Source organism: Camelus bactrianus, chromosome 27, assembly GCF_048773025.1.
Source record: "Camelus bactrianus isolate YW-2024 breed Bactrian camel chromosome 27, ASM4877302v1, whole genome shotgun sequence".
Taxonomy (NCBI): domain Eukaryota; kingdom Metazoa; phylum Chordata; class Mammalia; order Artiodactyla; family Camelidae; genus Camelus; species Camelus bactrianus.
This window is the reverse complement of record NC_133565.1, coordinates 4099304-4116427: the sequence shown is the minus strand read 5'-3', so window position 1 is coordinate 4116427 and position 17124 is coordinate 4099304.

Below are 17124 nucleotides of genomic sequence, written 5' to 3'. Positions count from 1 at the left end.
CCCCATATATATGTATAGATTGGAGTTTGCAACTGAAGAGAAACTTTGTGTTCCCAACAAGCTAGGTGAAGGTCGGCTTTCACACACACTTTTCTCTCAGAACTGAGCATGTGGAGCGACGTTCGTTCATCTAGCACAAAGGGAACGGGTTGCAGGATAAACTTTTACTCTGGTATCTCGGTCTGTTTCCTAGTGCCGGTTTGAAGTTCCTGAAATTTTCACTGTAAAACCGAGTTGGAGCTAGTACCTCCCCATATATATGTACGGAGTGGAGTTTGCAACTTAAGAGAAACTTTGTGTTCCCAACAAGCTAGGTGAAGGACGGCTTTCACACAAACTTATCTCTCAGAACTGAGCATGTGGAGAGACGTTCGTTCATCTAGCACAAAGGGAACGGATTGCAGGAGAAACTTTTACTCTGGTTTCTCTGTCTGTTTCCTAGTGTCGGTTTGAAGTTCCTGCAGTTTTCACTGTAAAACCGAGTTGGAGTTAGTACCTCCCCATATATATGTATGGATTGGAATTTGCAACTGAAGAGAAACTTTGTGTTCCCAACAAGCTAGGTAAAGGACGGCTTTCACACACACATATCTCTCAGAACTGAGCATGTGGAGAACGTTCGTTCATCTACCACAAAGGGAACGGGTTGCAGGAGAAACTATTACTCTGGTTTCTCAGTCTGTTTCCTAGTGCCGTTTAGAAGTTCCTGCAGTTTTCACTGTAAAACCGAGTTGGAGCTAGTACCTACCCATATATATGTACGGAGTGGTGTTTGCAACTGAAGAGAAACTTTGTGTTCCCAACAAGCTAGGTGAAGGACGGCTTACACACACACTTATCTCTTAGAACTAAGCATGTGGAGAGACTTTCTTTCATCTAGCACAAAGGGAACTGGTTGCAGGAGAAATTTTTACTCTGGTATCTCGGTCTGTTTCCTAGTGCCGGGTTTAAGTTCCTGCAGTTTTCACTGTAAAACCGAGTTGGAGCTAGTACCTCCCCATATATATGTATAGATTGGAGTTTGCAACTGAAGAGAAACTTTGTGTTCCCAACAAGCTAGGTGAAGGTCGGCTTTCACACACACTTTTCTCTCAGAACTGAGCATGTGGAGCGACGTTCGTTCATCTAGCACAAAGGGAACGGGTTGCAGGATAAACTTTTACTCTGGTATCTCGGTCTGTTTCCTAGTGCCGGTTTGAAGTTCCTGAAATTTTCACTGTAAAACCGAGTTGGAGCTAGTACCTCCCCATATATATGTACGGAGTGGAGTTTGCAACTTAAGAGAAACTTTGTGTTCCCAACAAGCTAGGTGAAGTACGGCTTTCACACACACTTATCTCTCAGAACTGAGCATGTGGAGAGACGTTCGTTCATCTAGCACAAAGGGAACGGGTTGCATGAGAAACTTTTACTCTGGTTTCTCAGTCTGTTTCCTAGTGCCGGTTTAAAGTTCCTGCAGTTTTCGCTGTAAAACCGAGTTGGAGCTAGTACCTACCCATATATATGTATGGTGTGGAGTTTGCAACTGTAGAGAAACTTTGTGTTCCCAACAAGCTAGATTAAGGACGGCTTTCACACACAATTATCTCACAGAACTGAGCATGTGGAGAGACGTTCGTTCATCTAGAACAAATGGAATGGTTTGCAGGGGAAACTTTTACTCTGGAATCTCGGTCTGTTTCCTAGTGCCTGTTTGAAGTTCCTGCAGTTTTCACTGTAAAACCGAGTTGGAGCTAGTACCTCCCCATATATATGTATGGATTGGAGTTTGCAACTGAAGAGAAACTTTGTGTTCCCAACAAGCTAGGTGAAGCACGGCATTCACACACACTTATCTCTCAGAACTGAGCATGTTGTTAGACGTTATTTCATGTAGCACCATGGGAACGGGTTGCAGGAGAAATTTATACTCTGGTTTCTCTGTCTGTTTCCTAGTGCCGGTTTGAAGTTCCTGCAGTTTTCACTGTAAAACCGAGTTGGAGCTTGTACCTTCACATATATATGTATGGAGTGGAGTTTGCAACTGAAGAGAAACTTAGTGTTCCCAACAAGCTATGTGAAGGACGGCTTTCACACACACTTATCTCTCAGAACTGAGCATGTGAAGAGACGTTCGTTCATCTAGCACAAAGGGAACGGTTTGCAGGAGAAATTTTTACTCTGGTTTCTCGGTCTGTTTCCAAGTGCCCGTTTGAAATTCCTGCAGTTTTCACTGTAAAATCGATTTGGAGCTTGTACCTCCCCATATATACGAATGGAGTGGAGATTGCAACTGTAGAGATACTGTGTTCCCAACAAGCTAGATGAAGGACGGCTTTCACACACACTTATCTCTCAGAACTGAGCATGTGGAGAGACGTTCGTTCATTTAGCACAAAGGGAACGGGATGCAGGAGAAACTTTTACTCTGGTTTCTCGGTCTGTTTCCTAGTGCCGGTTTGAAGTTCCTGCAGTTTTCACTGTAAAACCGAGTTGGAGCTAGTACCTCCCCATTTATATGTATGGAGTGGAGTTTGCAACTGAAGAGAAACTTTGTGTTCCCAACAAGCTAGGTGAAGGACGGCTTTCACACACACTTATCTCTCAGAACTGAGCATGTGGAGAGACGTTCGTTCATCTAGCACAAAGGGAACTGGTTGCAGGAGAAACTTTTACTCTGGTTTCTCGGTCTGTTTCCTAGTGCCGGTTTGAAGTTCCTGCATTTTTCACTGTAAAACCGAGTTGGAGCTAGTACCTCACCATATATTTGTATGCTGTGGAGTTTGCAACTGTAGAGAAACTTTGTGTTCCCAACTAGATAGGTGAAGGACAGCTTTTACACACAATTATCTCTCAGAACTGAGCATGTGGGGAGACGTTTGTTCATCTAGAACAAACGGAACGGGTTGCAGGAGAAATTTTTACTCTGGTTTCTCGGTCTGATTCCTAGTGCCGGTTTGAAGTTCCTGCAGTTTTCACTGTAAAACCGAGTTGGAGCTAGTACCTCCCCATATATATGTATGGAGTGGAGTTTGCAACTGAAGAGAAACTTTGTGTTCCCAACAATCTAGGTGAAGGACGGCTTTCACACACACTTATCTCTCAGAACTGAGCATGTGGAGAGACGTTCGTTCATCTAGCACAAAGGGAACGGGTTGCAGGAGAAACTATTACTCTGGTTTCTCAGTCTGTTTCCTAGTGCCGTTTAGAAGTTCCTGCAGTTTTCACTGTAAAACCGAGTTGGAGCTAGTACCTCCCCATATATATGTATGGAGTGGAGTTTGCAACTGAAGAGAAACTTTGTGTTCCCCACTAGCTAGGTGAAGGACGGCTTTCACACTCAATTATCTCTCAGAACTGAGCATGTGGAGAGACGTTCGTTCATCTAGCACAAAGGGAACGGGTTGCAGGAGAAACTATTACTCTGGTTTCTCAGTCTGTTTCCTAGTGCCGTTTAGAAGTTCCTGCAGTTTTCACTGTAAAACCGAGTTGGAGCTAGTACCTCCCCATATATATGTATGGAGTGGAGTTTGCAACTGTATAGAAAATTTGTGTTCCCAACAAGCTAGGTGAAGGACGGCTTTCACACAAACTTATCTCTCAGAACTGAGCATGTGGAGAGACGTTCGTTCATCTAGCACAAAGGGAACGGTTTGCAGGAGAAACTGTTACTCTGGTTTCTCGGTCTGTTTCCTAGTGTCGGTTTGAAGTTCCTGCAGTTTTCACTGTAAAACCGAGTTGGAGCTAGTACCTACCCATATATATGTACGGAGTGGAGTTTGCAACTGAAGAGAAACTTTGTGTTCCCAACAAGCTAGGTGAAGGACGGCTTTAACACACACTTATCTCTTAGAACTAAGCATGTGGAGAGACTTTCGTTCATCTTGCACAAAGGGAACTGGTTGCAGGAGAAATTTTTACTCTGGTATCTCTGTCTGTTTCCTAGTGCCGGGTTTAAGTTCCTGCAGTTTTCACTGTAAAACCGAGTTGGAGCTAGTACCTCCCCATATATATGTATAGATTGGAGTTTGCAACTGAATAGAAACTTTGTGTTCCCAACAAGCTAGGTGAAGTACGGCTTTCACACACACTTATCTCTGAACTGAGCATGTGGAGAGACGTTCGTTCATCTAGCACAAAGGGAACGGTTTGCATGAGAAACTTTTACTCTGGTTTCTCAGTCTGTTTCCTAGTGCCGGTTTGAAGTTCCTGCAGTTTTCGCTGTAAAACCGAGTTGGAGCTAGTACCTACCCATATATATGTATGGTGTGGAGTATGCAACTGTAGAGAAACTTTGTGTTCCCAACAAGCTAGATTAAGGATGGCTTTCACACACAATTATCTCACAGAACTGAGCATGTGGAGAGACGTTCGTTCATCTAGAACAAATGGAATGGTTTGCAGGGGAAACATTTACTCTGGATTCTCGGTCTGTTTCCTAGTGCCTGTTTGAAGTTCCTGCAGTTTTCACTGTAAAACCGAGTTGGAGCTAGTACCTCCCCATATATATGTATGGATTGGAGTTTGCAACTGAAGAGAAACTTTGTGTTCCCAACAAGCTAGGTGAAGGACGGCATTCACACACACTTATCTCTCAGAACTGAGCATGTGGTTAGACGTTATTTCATGTAGCACAATGGGAACGGGTTGCAGGAGAAATTTTACTCTGGTTTCTCGGTCTGTTTCCTAGTGCCGGTTTGAAGTTCCTGCAGTTTTCACTGTAAATCCGAGTTGGAGCTTGTACCTTCACATATATATGTATGGAGTGGAGTTTGCAACTGAAGAGAAACTTAGTGTTCCCAACAAGCTATGTGAAGGACGGCTTTCACACACACTTATCTCTCAGAACTGAGCATGTGGAGAGACGTTCGTTCATCTAGCACAAAGGGAACGGTTTGCAGGAGAAATTTTTACTCTGGTTTCTCGGTCTGTTTCCAAGTGCCCGTTTGAAATTCCTGCAGTTTTCACTGTAAAATCGATTTGGAGCTTGTACCTCCCCATATATACGAATTTAGTGGAGATTGCAACTGTAGAGATACTGTGTTCCCAACAAGCTAGATGAAGGACGGCTTTCACACACACTTATCTCTCAGAACTGAGCATGTGGAGAGACGTTCGTTCATTTAGCACAAAGGGAACGGGTTGCAGGAGAAATTTTACTCTTGTTTCTCGGTCTGTTTCCTAGTGCCGGTTTGAAGTTCCTGCAGTTTTCACTGTAAAACCGAGTTGGAGCTAGTACCTCCCCATTTATATGTATGGAGTGGAGTTTGCAACTGAAGAGAAACTTTGTGTTCCCAACAAGCTAGGTGAAGGACGGCTTTCACACAAACATATCTCTCAGAACTGAGCATGTGGAGAGACGTTCGTTCATCTGGCACAAAGGGAACTGGTTGCAGGAGAAACTTTTACTCTGGTTTCTCGGTCTGTTTCCTAGCGCCGGTTTGAAGTTCCTGCATTTTTCACTGTAAAACCGAGTTGGAGCTAGTACCTCCCCATATATTTGTATGGTGTGGAGTTTGCAACTGTAGAGAAACTTTGTGTTCCCAACTAGATAGGTGAAGGACAGCTTTTACACACAATTATCTCTCAGAACTGAGCATGTGGGGAGACGTTTGTTCATCTAGAACAAACGGAACGGGTTGCAGGAGAAATTTTTACTCTGGTTTCTCGGTCTGTTTCCTAGTGCCGGTTTGAAGTTCCTGCAGTTTTCACTGTAAAACCGATTTGGAGCTAGTACCTCCCCATATATATGTATGGAGTGGAGTTTGCAACTGAAGAGAAACTTTGTGTTCCCAACAATCTAGGTGAAGGACGGCTTTCACACACACTTATCTCTCAGAACTGAGCATGTGGAGAGACGTTCGTTCATCTAGCACAAAGGGAACGGGTTGCAGGAGAAACTATTACTCTGGTTTCTCAGTCTGTTTCCTAGTGCCGTTTAGAAGTTCCTGCAGTTTTCACTGTAAAACCGAGTTGGAGCTAGTACCTCCCCATATATATGTATGGAGTGGAGTTTGCAACTGAAGAGAAACTTTGTGTTCCCCACTAGCTAGGTGAAGGACGGCTTTCACACTCAATTATCTCTCAGAACTGAGCATGTGGAGAGACGTTCGTTCATCTAGAACAAAGGGAACGGGTTGCAGGAGAAACTTTTACTCTGGTTTCTCGGTCTGTTTCCTAATGCCGGTTTGAAGTTCCTGCAATTTTCACTGTAAAACCGAGTTGGAGCTAGTACCTCCCCATATATATGTACGGAGTGGAGTTTGCAACTGAAGAGAAACTTTGTGTTCCCAACAAGCTAGATGAAGGATGTCTTCAACACACACTTATCTCTCAGAACTGAGCATGTGGAGAGACGTTCATTCATCTAGAACAAAGGGAACGGGGTGCAGGAGAAACTTTTACTCTGGTTTCAAGTCTGTTTCTTAGTGCATGTTTGATGTTCCTGCAGTTTTCACTGTAAAACCGAGTTGGAGCTAGTACCTCCCCATATATATGTATGGAGTGGAGTTTGCAACTAAAGAGGAACTTTGTGTTACCAACAAGCTAGGTGAAGGACGGCTTTCACACACACTTATCTCTCAGAACTGAGCATGTGGAGAGACTTTCGTTCATCTAGCACAAAGGGAACGGGTTGCAGGAGAAATTTTTACTCTGGTATCTCGGTCTGTTTCCTAGTGCCGGTTTTAAGTTCCTGCAGTTTTCACTGTAAAACCGAGTTGGAGCTAGTACCTCCCCATATATATGTATAGATTGGAGTTTGCAACTGAAGAGAAACTTTGTGTTCCCTACAAGCTAGGTGAAGGACGGCTTTCACACACACTTATCTCTCAAAACTGAGCATGTGGAGAGACGTTCGTTCATCTAGCACAAAGGGAACGGGTTGCAGGAGAAACTTTTACTCTGGTTTCTCAGTATGTTTCCTAGTGCCGTTTTGAAGTTCCTGCACTTTTCACTGTAAAACCGAGTTGGAGCTAGTACCTCCCCATATATATGTATGGATTGGAGTTTGCAACTGAAGAGAAACTTTGTGTTCCCAACAAGTTAGATGAAGGACGGCTTTCACACACAATTATCTCTCAGAACTGAGCATATGGAGAGACGTTCATTCATCTAGCACAAAGGGAACGGGTTGCAGTGGAAACTTTTACTCTGGTTTCTCGGTCTGTTTCCTAGTGCCGGTTTGAAGTTCCTGCAGTTTTCACTGTAAAACCGAGTTGGAGCTAGTACCTCCCCATATATAGGTATGGAGTGGAGTTTGCAACTGAAGAGAAACTTTGTGTTCCCAACAAGTTAGGTGAAGGGCGGCTTTCACACACACTTATCTCTTAGAACTGAGCATGTGGAGAGACGTTCGTTCATCTAGCACAAATTGAACTGTTTGCAGGGAAACATTACTCTGGTTTCTCGGTCTGTTTCCTAGTGCCGGTTTGAAGTTCCTGCAGTTTTCACTGTAAAACCGAGTTGGAGCTAGTACCTCCCCATATATATGTATGGAGTGGAGTTTGCAACTGAAGAGAAACTTTGTGTTCCCAACAAGCTAGGTGAAGGACGGCTTTCACACACACTTTTCTCTCAGAACTGAGCATGTGGAGAGACTTTCCTTCATCTAGCACCAAGGGAACGGGTTGCAGGAGAAACTTTTACTCTGGTTTCTCGGTCTGTTTCCTTGTGCCGGTTTGAAGTTCCTGCAGTTTTCACTGTAAAAGCGAGTTGGAGCTAGTACCTCCCCATATACATGTATGGAGTGGAGTTTGCAACTGAAGAGAAACTTTGTGTTCCCAACAAGCTAGGTGAAGGACGGCTTTCACACACACTTATCTCTCAGAACTGAGCATGTGGAGAGACGTTCGTTCATCTAGCACAAAGGGAACGGTTTGCAGGAGAAACTTTTACTCTGGTTTCTCGGTCTGTTTCCTAGTGCCGGTTTGATGTTCCTGCCGTTTCACTGTAAAACCTAGTTGGAGCTAGTACCACCCCATATATATGTATGGAGTGGAGTTTGCACCTGAAGAGAAACTCTGTGTTCCCCACAAGCTAGTTGAAGGACGGCATTCACACACACATATCTCTCAGATCTGAGCATGTGGAGAGACTTTCTTTCATCTAGCACAAAAGGAACGGGTTGCAGGAGAAACTTTTACTCTGGTTTCTCAGTCTGTTTCCTAGTGCCGGTTTTAAGTTCCTGCAGTTTTCACTGTAAAACCGAGTTGGAGCTAGTACCCCCCCATATATATGTATAGATTGGAGTTTGCAACTGAAGAGAAACTTTGTGTTCCCTACAAGCTAGGTGAAGGACGGCTTTCACACACACTTATCTCTCAAAACTGAGCATGTGGAGAGACGTTCGTTCATCTAGCACAAAGGGAACGGGTTGCAGGAGAAACTTTTACTCTGGTTTCTCAGTATGTTTCCTAGTGCCGTTTTGAAGTTCCTGCACTTTTCACTGTAAAACCGAGTTGGAGCTAGTACCTCCCCATATATATGTATGGAGTGGAGTTTGCAACTGAAGAGAAACTTTGTGTTCCCAACAAGTTAGATGAAGGACGGCTTTCACACACAATTATCTCTCAGAACTGAGCATATGGAGAGACGTTCGTTCATCTAGCACAAAGGGAACGGGTTGCAGTGGAAACTTTTACTCTGGTTTCTCGGTCTGTTTCCTAGTGCCGGTTTGAAGTTCCTGCAGTTTTCACTGTAAAACCGAGTTGGAGCTAGTACCTCCCCATATATAGGTATGGAGTGGAGTTTGCAACTGAAGAGAAACTTTGTGTTCCCAACAAGTTAGGTGAAGGGCGGCTTTCACACACACTTATCTCTTAGAACTGAGCATGTGGAGAGACGTTCGTTCATCTAGCACAAATTGAACTGTTTGCAGGTAAACATTACTCTGGTTTCTCGGTCTGTTTCCTAGTGCCGGTTTGAAGTTCCTGCAGTTTTCACTGTAAAACAGAGTTGGAGCTTGTACCTCCCCATATATATGTATGGAGTGGAGTTTGCAACTGAAGAGGAACTTTGTGTTCCCAACAAGCTAGGTGAAGGACGGCTTTCACACACACTTATCTCTCAGAACTGAGCATGTGGAGAGACGTTCGTTCATCCAGCACAAAGGGAACGGTTTGCAGGAGAAACTTTTACTCTGGTATCTCGGTCTGTTTCCTAGTGCCGGTTTGAAGTTACTGCAGTTTTCACTGTAAAACCGAGTTGGAGTTAGTACATCCCAATATATATGTATGAAGTGTAGTTTGCAACTGAAGACGAACTTTGTGTTCCCAACAAGCTATGTGAAGGTCGGCTTTCACACACACTTATCTCTCAGAACTGAGCATGTGGAGAGACTTTCGTTCATCTAGCACCAAGGGAACGGGTTGCAGGAGAAACTTTTACTCTGGTTTCTCGGTCTGTTTCCTAGTGCCGGTTTGAAGTTCCTGCAGTTTTCACTGTAAAACCGAGTTGGAGCTAGTACCTCCCCATATATATGTATGGAGTGGAGTTTGCAACTGAAGAGAAACTTTGTGTTCCCAACAAGCTAGGTGAAGGACGGCTTTCACACACACTTTTCTCTCAGAACTGAGCATGTGGAGAGACTTTCGTTCATCTAGCACCAAGGGAACGGGTTGCAGGAGAAACTTTTACTCTGGTTTCTCGGTCTGTTTCCTTGTGCCGGTTTGAAGTTCCTGCAGTTTTCACTGTAAAAGCGAGTTGGAGCTAGTACCTCCCCATATACATGTATGGAGTGGAGTTTGCAACTGAAGAGAAACTTTGTGTTCCCAACAAGCTAGGTGAAGGACGGCTTTCACACACACTTATCTCTCAGAACTGAGCATGTGGAGAGACGTTCGTTCATCTAGCACAAAGGGAACGGGTTGCAGGAGAAACTTTTACTCTGGTTTCTCGGTCTGTTTCCTAGTGCCGGTTTGATGTTCCTGCAGTTTCACTGTAAAACCTAGTTGGAGCTAGTACCACCCCATATATATGTATGGAGTGGAGTTTGCACCTGAAGAGAAACTCTGTGTTCCTCACAAGCTAGTTGAAGGACGGCATTCACACACACATATCTCTCAGATCTGAGCATGTGGAGAGACTTTCTTTCATCTAGCACAAAAGGAACGGGTTGCAGGAGAAACTTTTACTCTGGTTTCTCAGTCTGTTTCCTAGTGCCGGTTTGAAGTTCCTGCAGTTTTCACTGTAAAACCGAGTTGGAGCTAGTACCACCCCATATATATGTAAGGAGTGGAGTTTGCAACTGAAGAGAAACTTTGTGTTCCCAACAAGCTAGGTGAAGGACGGCTTTCACACACACTTATCTCTTAGAACTAAGCATGTGGAGAGACGTTCGTTCATCTAGCACAAAAGGAACTGGTTGCAGGAGAAACTTTACTCTGGTTTCTCGGTCTGTTTCCTAGTGCCTGTTAGAATTTCCTGCAGTTTTCACTGTAAAACGGAGTTGGAGCAAGTACCTCCCCATATATATGTATGGAGTGGAGTATGCAACTGTAGAGAATCAGTGTTACCAACAAGCTAGATGAAGGATGTCTTCAACACACACTTATCTCTCAGAACTGAGCATGTGGAGAGACGTTCGTTCATCTAGAACAAAGGGAACGGGGTGTAGTAGAAACTTTTACTCTGGTTTCTAAGTCTGTTTACTAGTGCCGGTTTGATGTACCTGCAGTTTTCACTGTAAAACCGAGTTGGAGCTAGTACCTTTCCATATATATGTATGGACTGGAGTTTGCATCTGAAGAGAAACTTTGTGTTCCCAACAAGCTAGGTGAAGGACGGCTTTCACACACACTTATCTCTCAGAACTGAGCATGTGGAGAGACTTTCGTTCATCTAGCACAATGGGAACGGGTTGCAGGAGAAATTTTACTCTGGTATCTCGTTCTGTTTCCTAGTGCCGGTTTTAAATTCCTGCAGGATTCACTGTAAAACCGAGTTGGAACTAGTACCTCCCCATATATATGTATAAATTGGAGTTTGCAACTGAAGAGAAACTTTGTGTTCCCAACAAGCTAGGTGAAGGACGGCTTTCACACACATTTATCTCTCAGAACTGAGCATGTGGAGAGACGTTCGTTCATCTAGCACAAACGGAACGGGTTGCAGGAGAAACTTTTACTCTGGTTTCTCAGACTGTTTCCTAGTGCCGTTTTGAATTTCCTGCAGTTTCCACTGTAAAACCGAGTTGGAGCTAGTACCTCCCCATATATATGTATGGAGTGGAGTTTGCAACTGAAGAGAAACTTTGTGTTCCCAACAAGTTAGATGAAGGACGGCTTTCACACACAATTTTCTCTCAGAACTGAGCATGTGGAGAGACGTTCGTTCATCTAGCACAAAGGGAACGGGTTGCAGTGGAAACTTTTACTCTGGTTTCTCAGTCTGTTTCCTAGTGCCGGTTTTAAGTTCCTGCAGTTTTCACTGTAAAACCGAGTTGGAGCTAGTACCTCCCCATATATACGTATGGAGTGGAGTTTGCAACTGAAGAGAAACTTTGTGTTCCCAACAAGCTAGGTGAAGGACGGCTTTCACACACACTTATCTCTTAGAACTGAGCATGTGGAGAGACGTTCGTTCATCTAGCACAAAGGGAACTGTTTGCAGGAGAAACATTACTCTGGTTTCTCGGTCTGTTTCCTAGTGCCGGTTTGAAGTTCCTGCAGTTTTCACTGTAAAACCGAGTTGTAGCTTGTACCTCCCCATATATATGTATGGATTGGAGTTTGCAACTGAAGAGGAACTTTGTGTTCCCAACAAGCTAGGTGAAGGACGGCTTTCACACACACTTATCTCTCAGAACTGAGCATGTGGAGAGACGTTCGTTCATCTAGCACAAAGGGAACGGGTTGCAGGAGAAACTTTTACTCTGGTATCTCGATCTGTTTCCTAGTGCCGGTTTGAAGTTCCTGCAGTTTTCACTGTAAAACCGAGTTGGAGTTAGTACCTCCCCATATATATGTATGAAGTGGAGTTTGCAACTGAAGACGAACTTTGTGTTCCCAACAAGCTAGGTGAAGGACGGCTTTCACACACACTTATCTCTCAGAACTGAGCATGTGGAGAGACGTTCGTTCATCTAGCACCATGGGAACGGGTTGCAGGAGAAACTTTTACTCTGGTTTCTCAGATTGTTTCCTAGTGCCGGTTTGAATTTCCTGCAGTTTTCACTGTAAAACCGAGTTGGAACTAGTACCTCCCCATATATATGTATGGAGTGGATTTGGCAACTGAAGAAAAACTTTGTGTTCCCAACAAGCTAGGTGAAGGACGGCTTTCACACACACTTATCTCTCAGAACTGAGCATGTGGAGAGACGTTCGTTCATCTATCACCAAGGGAACGGGTTGCAGGAGAAACTTTTACTCTGGTTTCTCGGTCTGTTTCCTAGTGCCGGTTTGAAGTTCCTGCAGTTTTCACTGTAAAAGCGAGTTGGAGCTAGTACCTCCCCATATATATGTATGGATTGGAGTTTGCAACTGAAGAGAAACTTTGTGTTCCCAAGAAGCTAGGTGAAAGACGGCTTTCACACACACTTATCTCTCAGAACTGAGCATGTGGAGAGACGTTCGTTCACCTAGCACAAAGGGAACGGGTTGCAGGAGAAACTTTTACTCTGGTTTCTCGGTCTTTTTCCTAGTGCCGGTATGAAGTTCCTGCAGTTTTCACTGTAAAACCGAGTTGGAGCTAGTACCTCCCCATATATATGTACGGAGTGGAGTTTCCAACTGAAGAGAAACTTTGTGTTCCCAACAAGCTAGGTGAAGGACGGCTTTCACACACACTTATCTCTTAGAACTAAGCATGTGGAGAGACGTTCGTTCATCTAGCACAAATGGAACTGGTTGCAGGAGAAACTTTACTCTGGTTTCTCGGTCTGTTTCCTAGTGCCTGTTAGAAGTTCCTGCAGTTTTCACTGTAAAACCGAGTTGGAGCAAGTACCACCCCATATATATGTATGGAGTGGAGTATGCAACTGTAGAGAATCTGTGTTCCCAACAAACTAGATGAAGGATGTCTTCAACACACACTTATCTCTCAGAACTGAGCATGTGGAGAGACGTTCGTTCATCTAGAACAAAGGGAACGGGGTGCAGGGGAAACTTTTACTCTGGTTTCTAAGTCTGTTTCCTAGTGCCGGTTTGATGTTCCTGCAGTTTTCACTGTAAAACCGAGTTGGAGCTAGTACCTCCCCATATATATGTATGGAGTGGAGTTTGCAACTGAAGAGAAACTTTGTGTTCCCAACAAGTTAGATGAAGGAAGCCTTTCACACACAATTATCTCTCAGAACTGAGCATGTGGAGAGACGTTCGTTCAATTAGCACAAAGGGAAAGGGTTGCAGTGGAAACTTTTACTCTGGTTTCTCGGTCTGTTTCCTAGTGCCGGTTTTAAGTTCCTAAAATTTTCACTGTAAAACCGATTTGGAGCTAGTACCTCCCCATATATACGTATGGAGTGGAGTTTGCAACTGAAGAGAAACTTTGTGTTCCCAACAAGTTAGGTGAAGGGTGGCTTTCACACACACTTATCTCTTAGAACTGAGCATGTGGAGAGACGTTCGTTCATCTATCACAAAGGGAACTGTTTGCAGGAGAAACATTGCTCTGGTTTCTCGGTCTGTTTCCTAGTGCCGGTTTGAAGTTCCTGCAGTTTTCACTGTAAAACCTAGTTGGAGCTTGTACCTCCCCATATATATGTATGGAGTGGAGTTTGCAACTGAAGAGGAACTTTGTGTTCCCATCAAGCTAGGTGAAGCACGGCTTTCACACACACTTATCTCTCAGAAATGAGCCTGTGGAGAGACGTTCGTTCATCTAGCACAAAGGGAACGGGTTGCAGGAGAAACTTTTACTCTGGTATCTCGGTCTGTTTCCTAGTGCCGGTTTGAAGTTCCTGCAGTTTTCACTGTAAAACCGAGTTGGAGTTAGTACCTCCCCATATATATGTATGAAGTGGAGTTTGCAACTGAAGAGAAACTTTGTGTTCCCAACAAGCTAGGTGAAGGACGGCTTTCACACACACTTATCTCTCAGAACTGAGCATGTGGAGAGACGTTCGTTCATCTACCACAAAGGGAACGGGTTGCAGGAGAAACTTTTACTCTGGTTTCTCGGTCTGTTTCCTAGTGCCGGTTTGAAGTTCCTGCAGTTTTCACTGTAAAAGCGAGTTGGAGCTAGTAACTCCCCATATATATGTATGGAATGGAGTTGGCAACTGAAGAGAAACTTTGTGTTCCCAACAAGCTAGGTGAAGGACGGCTTTCACACACACTTATCTCTCAGAACTGAGCATGTGGAGAGACGTTCGTTCATCTAGCACAAAGGGAATGGGTTGCAGGAGAAACTTTTACTCTGGTTTCTCGGTCTGTTTCCTAGTGTCGGTTTGAAGTTCCTGCAGTTTTCACTGTAAAACCGAGTTGGAGCAAGTACCTCCCCATATATATGTATGGATTGGAGTTGGCAACTGAAGAGAATCTTTGTGTTCCCAACAAGCTAGATGAAGGACGGCTTTCACACACATTTATCTCTCAGAACTGAGCATGTGGAGAGACGTTCGTTCATCTAGCACAAAGGGAACGGATGGCAGGAGAAACTTTTACTCTGGTTTCTCGGTCTGTTTCCTAGTGCCGGTTTGAAGTTCCTGCAGTTTTCACTGTAAAACCTAGTTGGAGCTAGTAACTCCCCATATATATGTATGGAATGGAGTTGGAAACTGAAGAGAAATTTTGTGTTCCCAAAAAGCTAGGTGAAGGACGGCTTTCACACACACTTATCTCTCAGAACTGAGCATGTGGAGAGACGTTCGTTCATCTAGCACAAAGGGAAAGGGTTGCAGGAGAAACTTTTACTCTGGTATCTCGATCTGTTTCCTAGTGCCGGTTTGAAGTTCCTGCAGTTTTCACTGTAAAACCGCGTTGGAGTTAGTACCTCCCCATATATATGTATGAAGTGGAGTTTGCAACTGAAGACGAACTTTGTGTTCCCAACAAGCTAGGTGAAGGACGGCTTTCACACACACTTATCTCTCAGAACTGAGCATGTGGAGAGACGTTCGTTCATCTAGCACCATGGGAACGGGTTGCAGGAGAAACTTTTACTCTGGTTTCTCAGATTGTTTCCTAGTTCCGGTTTGAATTTCCTGCAGTTTTCACTGTAAAACCGAGTTGGAACTAGTACCTCCCCATATATATGTATGGAGTGGATTTGGCAACTGAAGAAAAACTTTGTGTTCCCAACAAGCTAGGTGAAGGACGGCTTTCACACACACTTATCTCTCAGAACTGAGCATGTGGAGAGACGTTCGTTCATCTATCACCAAGGGAACGGGTTGCAGGAGAAACTTTTACTCTGGTTTCTCGGTCTGTTTCCTAGTGCCGGTTTGAAGTTCCTGCAGTTTTCACTGTAAAAGCGAGTTGGAGCTAGTACCTCCCCATATATATGTATGGATTGGAGTTTGCAACTGAAGAGAAACTTTGTGTTCCCAAGAAGCTAGGTGAAAGACGGCTTTCACACACACTTATCTCTCAGAACTGAGCATGTGGAGAGACGTTCGTTCACCTAGCACAAAGGGAACGGGTTGCAGGAGAAACTTTTACTCTGGTTTCTCGGTCTTTTTCCTAGTGCCGGTATGAAGTTCCTGCAGTTTTCACTGTAAAACCGAGTTGGAGCTAGTACCTCCCCATATATATGTACGGAGTGGAGTTTCCAACTGAAGAGAAACTTTGTGTTCCCAACAAGCTAGGTGAAGGACGGCTTTCACACACACTTATCTCTTAGAACTAAGCATGTGGAGAGACGTTCGTTCATCTAGCACAAATGGAACTGGTTGCAGGAGAAACTTTACTCTGGTTTCTCGGTCTGTTTCCTAGTGCCTGTTAGAAGTTCCTGCAGTTTTCACTGTAAAACCGAGTTGGAGCAAGTACCACCCCATATATATGTATGGAGTGGAGTATGCAACTGTAGAGAATCTGTGTTCCCAACAAACTAGATGAAGGATGTCTTCAACACACACTTATCTCTCAGAACTGAGCATGTGGAGAGACGTTCGTTCATCTAGAACAAAGGGAACGGGGTGCAGGGGAAACTTTTACTCTGGTTTCTAAGTCTGTTTCCTAGTGCCGGTTTGATGTTCCTGCAGTTTTCACTGTAAAACCGAGTTGGAGCTAGTACCTCCCCATATATATGTATGGAGTGGAGTTTGCAACTAAAGAGGAACTTTGTGTTACCAACAAGCTAGGTGAAGGACGGCTTTCACACACACTTAACTCTCAGAACTGAGCATGTGGAGAGACGTTCGTTCATCTTGCACAAAGGGAACGGGTTGCAGGAGAAACTTTTACTCTGGTTTCTCACTCTGTTTCCTAGTGCCGTTTTGAAGTTCCTGCACTTTTCACTGTAAAACCGAGTTGGAGCTAGTACCTCCCCATATATATGTATGGAGTGGAGTTTGCAACTGAAGAGAAACTTTGTGTTCCCAACAAGTTAGATGAAGGACGCCTTTCACACACAATTATCTCTCAGAACTGAGCATGTGGAGAGACGTTCGTTCAATTAGCACAAAGGGAAAGGGTTGCAGTGGAAACTTTTACTCTGGTTTCTCGGTCTGTTTCCTAGTGCCGGTTTTAAGTTCCTAAAATTTTCACTGTAAAACCGATTTGGAGCTAGTACCTCCCCATATATACGTATGGAGTGGAGTTTGCAACTGAAGAGAAACTTTGTGTTCCCAACAAGTTAGGTGAAGGGCGGCTTTCACACACACTTATCTCTTAGAACTGAGCATGTGGAGAGACGTTCGTTCATCTATCACAAAGGGAACTGTTTGCAGGAGAAACATTGCTCTAGTTTCTCGGTCTGTTTCCTAGTGCCGGTTTGAAGTTCCTGCAGTTTTCACTGTAAAACCTAGTTGGAGCTTGTACCTCCCCATATATATGTATGGAGTGGAGTTTGCAACTGAAGAGGAACTTTGTGTTCCCATCAAGCTAGGTGAAGGACGGCTTTCACACACACTTATCTCTCAGAAATGAGCCTGTGGAGAGACGTTCGTTCATCTAGCACAAAGGGAACGGGTTGCAGGAGAAACTTTTACTCTGGTATCTCGGTCTGTTTCCTAGTGCCGGTTTGAAGTTCCTGCAGTTTTCA